Source organism: Oreochromis aureus, linkage group 3, assembly GCF_013358895.1.
Source record: "Oreochromis aureus strain Israel breed Guangdong linkage group 3, ZZ_aureus, whole genome shotgun sequence".
NCBI classification, from domain to species: Eukaryota; Metazoa; Chordata; class Actinopteri; order Cichliformes; family Cichlidae; genus Oreochromis; species Oreochromis aureus.
In genome coordinates, this window is record NC_052944.1 from 33,240,635 (window position 1) to 33,245,822 (window position 5,188).

The following is a 5,188-nucleotide window of genomic DNA, read 5'->3' on the forward strand; positions in this document are numbered from 1 at the left end:
CAATATATATATCTATAGAGAGAGATACAGATATAGTTATATTCATATAGATATGCACTGAGGTCCAGTGTTAAATTTGGAGTTATTATATTTGAATTTGTAGAGGTTTGCAAAAGGGTATTTACTGCATAATGCACTGAATGTAGAGTCACAAGAGTAGCTCCTATTTTGCCCATGTCATGCATTTTATGTGTATTTTATGCATCTCTGAGCTGTCAGATTTATCAAGAGAACAGCTGTGTCAGTCTGCACAACCATACAGAGTCCCCAGCACTTTTGCATCTTATTGATCTCACCTATCGTGGTAGAAACACATGCAAAGCCTGCACTGAGATGGATTCATTTTATTATGAATGAAACTTTGCTCCATCATTGGCTGCACTTTTTGCAAACTTGTGCTAGATTGCACCTAATAAATGTAGAGCTGAATGTGTTGTTCGTAGAAGAAAAGTGTTACCTGCCAGTGTTCCAGATGTTAATGTTAACATGATGGAAATGCCTGTTAACACATAGACATTTCAAAGGTTTAAATAACTGAATTATATTTAATTATCTCACTGATGCGTACATAAATCCCATCATCTTCATTTTAACTTTTTTTTTTTTTAAAAAAAAGAAAGTTTAAGATACTTTAACTTACCAATGAAAATCCAAGTATGAGTCCCATTCATGGCTTAAGAAAGTATCCAAGTCAAGTTTATTATGGCAATGATTAAAATGGAGTAATTACTGATACACCAACTGGCAGGCAGACTGACTTACTGTCTCTGTAGTTTTCTTCTAATCACTACTAATCTTATACTATACTCCCCTATATGTAAATTTTTAGTCACTGATGTTTGCATGAATGACAACACACTGAAACTGGTATCTTCCTCTTCAGAGCAAATCTTTCCACTGCACGTTTGTACGATTTTTATGTTCAAAAATTCTTTTTTATTTTTTACGTTTTTCACTTGCCTTATTACACATTTTTATTCATTTCACTGATCATTACTTTCAAAGCCACATAAGCTTACGTCAAAGTCAATCAGAAAGATTCACACACAAACATATCTGCTGTTTTATTGTAAACTATTAGTTTGATGAAGATGATGACACTCAAGTGTAATATTTCATTTCAATGCTAAGGTCTCTGACACAATGAAACATTTTTTACATAAATAATAATTAGCTTTAAAATAGCAATATATATTACTGCTTTTTAATGATTTGGTCAGAAAGACACTAAAGAAACATCTCTAATTCTGAAAGCTGAAGGTTGGCTTGTCCAGTATAATCTTTCTGTCCAAACTGAGTCAAAAAAAGAAAAGAAAATTTTAACTACAAAAAAAAGGGTTTTACCATTTTTCCTTAAGTGAACAAAAATCAGAATGAAATTTCTTTCCACATTTATCTCTGTGTATTAAATAACGTAGATAAAATAACTGCCCCTCTCATGTTAAGTTTGTTGTGTTTTCAGTCAAAACTGAAAAACAAACATTTCTGTCTGGAAAAGGCAGCAATGCAAATGACAAAACTCAACAACATCTGCCTTAAAGATCTGCATCTTCTGAGAATATTAGCTAAATTCAAATCATTAAAAGGCGGGGCATCTGACGTCTTAGTATTTTGCAGCTGTTTAAAATTATATCAAAAGCAATTTGCCTTTTACCAGTAAACATTGACTTTTATATAATAATATTTGTAAAACTTGTTTTGTGCATTTAGCAATATTTACCAATAAATGAAAAACAAAAAAATGGATGCGTTAATTACAAATTTTGTGAGATTTTACAGTTTTACCCCCTGAATCATCTCATAACGACCAATCCATTTATCATGTTTTCAGTGAAAACTGTTTGCAACACGTCAAGTCATGCCTGTCTGGAAATGCTAGCAATGCAAATGAGAGAAAAAACGAGGACACAGCCTGTGACTCAGAGACCTTATCTTTCAAGAAAACTTTCATTTGCAAAATTCAAATTATCACCATGCATGAAAAGAGAGCAGGGAAGGGCCTCTTAATGCTTTGCATAAGCCTGAACTGAGAAAATGAGGCTTCTTTATGAAGTGGTACATATAAATTGCATGGGAATACACACTTTAATTCAGTCTAAATTTTAATTCTAACTAATATATTCAGCTTGAACCATGACTTAAAAAACAAAACAGGAAACTTAGTACAGTCAGGGGCTAAAGTGGGATTCAGCAGGTGAGGGAACCCTAAAATCAGTTGTAGTGGCTCAGCATGAGGAAAAGAGTCATAACTCAAAATAATTTGCAAGTTTTAAATTCCAGTAGATTTTCGGAGGCTACGTCCACACTAATGTGTTTTCGGAGAAAACAATGCGTTTGAAAAAGTATCGTTTTCTCTCCGTTTTGGCCTCCCGTCCGCACTGAAATGGCGTTTTCCTCAAGGAAAAACGCAGCGTTTTGAAAAAGCTCTCGAAAATGCATACATTTGAAAACTGTCCCGTCGCAGTGTGGACACTCGAAAACGCAGACTTTCTAAAACAATGACGCATTTTAGTCATGTGATGCAGTCATGTGACCAATTAAACGAAGATGGTGGAGTGCATTATACAGCAGTTGTTTTGTTTGCTCTCAATTTTGACAGCCCTAAAAAAGATTAATATCAGTTTGTACATGCTCCAGATAGCTTTTCTTCAAATTCTTTAACTCTCACTCGCTTTTGCGCATGCGCAGGACTGGAACGTAAGCGTTTTCGGCCGTTTCAACGTGGTTGTTACGGCCTCTGGCCTCAGGTGGCCCCGCCTTCCTCTATGGAAATCAAAGTGTTCCAGGACTCACGGGGGATTGGCTGGCCCGGACCTATGCCCGCCCCAACTTCATGCAGATCAGAGTGTGCCAAACCACTCACATCATTGGCTGCTGCAGGAGCCTTGAGTATGACAGACCCATGACACAGCTGCCTGCAATTACCTGTGAATATAAAAGGCTGCGGATTCTTCATTCATGGGGGACTTGTGGATTTGAACTGACTGTGTAGACTGTCCCTCCTGCCTTTGCCTTGCTGCCATTTGAGCCTTTGTTTTGAGTTGCCTCTTGTGAGATGTTTAGTTGAGTAGTGTTCTACTGGTGTTATTGGTGCTACTTGAGTTGTTTGTTATGTTTGGTTAAAATCACTCTATTGCCTAGTGAGTTGTTTCACTAACGGCTTTCAGTTGTGTTAATAAACCGTATGTTTTTCTTTTTATCTAACCCCCTGGTCTCTGGGCTCATTTATGTTGCGTCCGCTGCCGCCTAGCAGAGCCGGGCCGTAACAGTGGTCGACTGAAAATGCTAGTGTGGACGCGGAGCGTTTTCAGACGAAAACGCCGTTTTCAAATCTATCTGGGCTAGTGTGGACGTAGCCTTAGTGTACAGGCTGTGATCAGGTGACCTGTGCTGTGCTCTGAGGTATAATGCTCTTTGTTGATTTACAAAACTGAATTCAACAAGTTGCAACCCGATGTTTTACTAGTTGTCTTGGCTGATGAATTTGTAGTTCAGTTCTGCCTTTATCAAATGTAACCTGCATTTCATCATTACAGTCTTTGCCATAACTTTAGAGACACTATTATAGGCATTGATTACTATACATAATGCAAAGGAACAAGCTCAAGTGTTTTGTATAAATACAATAACTAAAAGTACTATGAGCATTACTATAAAATAGACAGGCCACACTGAAGCAAGAGAAAGAAGTTGCAGCGGCTTTAGCTGAGGCAGAGGTTTTGGAATCAGCTGCAGCAGAACTCGGCTCTAAACAAGATCTCAGGGCAGTGGACATCATAGGAATTCCCCCTGACTCCACAGAAAAAAGAACAAATGATTATGTTGAGTGTCACTCCAGAATGCACTCTAGTCAGCTGTCGTTGCCCGGCCTTGAGTCCCACATCACCTCCAGTCGGCCACGTGATTTCTCTCATGCTCCACCACTCCAAGACAATGAACTGAATCCCATTCATGCAGCCATTGATAGACTGAGCTCCACTTCAGCTCATGTCAAGTGCCATACTACCTCTGAAGAAAATGGTGTGAAGCATCCACTTGTCCAGAATTACCCTGGGATTTATCCATGTAGTGTCACTCCCCCTGCAGGAACCTCAGCCACACACACATCCTCTTAGAATGCAAGCAGCGCAGCCCTCTGCTCTGAACCATACCGGCATTAATGACTTTGCTGTCTACATGGCTCGCCGGGAACTTGTGACATCCGGGATGACAAAGTTTGATGATCGTCCAGAGAATTATTGGGGCTGGAAGTCTACCTTCATGAACATCATAGAAGGATTGAAACTCACCTGCAATGAAGAACTTGACCTTCTCACTAGGTGGTTAGGCCCTCAATCATCTGAGCAAGTCAGGAGAATCAGAGCTGTTCATGTCAATGACCCCGCTGCAGGGCTCAGGATGGCATGGATGCGACTTGAAGAGAACTACGGGTCTCCTGAAATAATTGAGAAAGCTCTGCTGGACAAACTGGAGAGATTTCCTAAGATCAGCAACAGGGACCCTCTCAACCTAAGAGAGCTTGGTGACTTATTAAGGGAGTTGGAGTCAGCAAAGTTAGAAGGTTGTTTGCCTGGGCTTGCCTATCTGGATACCTCTCGTGGCATTAACCCAATAGTGGAGAAACTGCCGTATGGCCTTCAAGAAAAGTGGATGACACAAGGCAGTGCGCACAAGCTGCAAAACCAAGGCCGGTTTCCACCATTCTCATTCTTCACTGACTTTGTCTGCAAAGAAGCCCGCACTCATAATGATCCAAGTTTTGCATTTAGCTCATTTGGGATGACAACAGTGAAACCAGAAAACTCACCTAAAAGGTACACACATTCAAGGAACCACGTCTCATCCAACAAAACAGAGATTACATCAACATCTGCCATCAAGCCCCCAGAGCCAGCCAGCAGTAAGTTGGATGTGGACAGACAGTGTCCGATTCACAAAAAACCCCACCCTCTCAAGCTGTGTAGGGGCTTCCGAGCTAAGGCACTAGATGAACATAAAATGTTCCTGCGAGATAGTGGAGTTTGTTTCAGATGCTGCTCCTCAACTGAACACGTTGCTAAAGACTGCAAAACAATCATTCACTGTAAAGAGTGTAACAGTGACAAGCACGCCACAGCGCTTAATCCAGGACCAGCTCCATGGGCTGTCAAAGACCCTGAGGATGAGCATGGCGGGAGGAAAATGAAGC